Below are 1534 nucleotides of genomic sequence, written 5' to 3' on the forward strand. Positions count from 1 at the left end.
ACTTTCAACGGTTTTAGTTTGACATAAGCTGGACCGTTCAAGATCATTAAAACTAAATCAAACTTTTGAAAGCCTTAACGATCACCAAATCATATGAAATTTTGTAGAGGTGATCTACTCATATAGACCTAAGATATGAACGGTGGAGATGTAAAAATTCAATTGGGAAGTGGTGTAATGCCCTATCCCTAAAAAGTGGCCAAAAATAGGGATCCCTCAATGGAAGGGGGCTGTATATATATATACACATATTTGATTAGGTAAATAAATCAAATGTTACAACTAGTCTTTCGTTAGTCGAATTCATAACTTCTCACTTACTAAGGGGAGACTATGCCGCCCAAATGGTATTGGGCAATATGATTTAAAATTTGAGCGTAATTAACACATACTCAATATCTTTTATTTTATTTAATTACAAAAAATGACTCAACTCACCACTTTTTGTTTTGGTAATTGATTGCAGTAGATCAATAGTTGGCACTTTGATAGACTGTCAATGGCTAGGGTCGAGTTATACTTACAACAAGATATATCACCAGGAAATCCGAAAACCATATTTTGTGTAAGGAAAACTCATTAAAAGTCAATGAGAAGCTAGTTTTTAAAAGCAAACTCTTTGCCAAAATAATCGTCTTAACCTGCTCCTATTAACTGACCATGAAATTGTGGTATCAACAGGAAAACCAATTCATATCATACACAGAAGAGCTATTTATTTATGAGTAATTTTATTCACACACCTCTCTTTGTTACATACACACCCCTATTTTGTTGGTCAAAATTCAAAACCCAATTATGCCCCTTCTTCAGTTCTTCCTTTCAAGAAAAATTGAAGAATGCCTTATTTTCCGATCAACTTAAGGACAACAATGGTCTCCTCATGATGTTTTGTGCAGGTCGTTAAACGTTGATGTATGATAAAAATAATTTAGTGTATAACACTATCTAGATATGACAAACCCAAGCATATAAAGAGAGGAGCTCCCCACCTCCTTTGTTTTTGTAGATAACTATATTCTTCAATACTTGTGTTTGTATATCACAGCACATTGTTGGAACATAAGCAAATAGAAGACTTGGAGTTTTGTATTCAAATGGTTATGATTAAATTACTATACAACAATGTATTTTATTCGATTCTAGAATTGCCGGTCTGGTTTCTAACAACTAGCCTTGATGGCCGCGCTTCGCGCGTGCAAAAGGACTTCCATTCAAAAACTTATCATTTGAATCAAAAATCAAACAATCAACTATTGGTAGTAGAGTTCAAGTCCTTAATCAAAACCCAGAAACACAAAGGTCTAAGACAAATAAAAGTAGGTAAAGAGTAGTCCAGAGGATTCGTCAAAACTATGTTGACAAAGTTTAATTTGATTCATCATAGCAAATTTCATCACAGTAGCTACAGCTGTATTGATGACCGAGTGATGATAAGTGAGCAAATCCCCTCTCAATATTGCTTTCTCATTACGTGCTTTTATTGGTCTTCAACAAAAGAGTAGTTAGAAGGAAAAGACATGTAGATTGGATG

This window comes from Fragaria vesca, linkage group LG6 (assembly GCF_000184155.1).
Source record: "Fragaria vesca subsp. vesca linkage group LG6, FraVesHawaii_1.0, whole genome shotgun sequence".
In the NCBI taxonomy this organism is placed as follows: domain Eukaryota; kingdom Viridiplantae; phylum Streptophyta; class Magnoliopsida; order Rosales; family Rosaceae; genus Fragaria; species Fragaria vesca.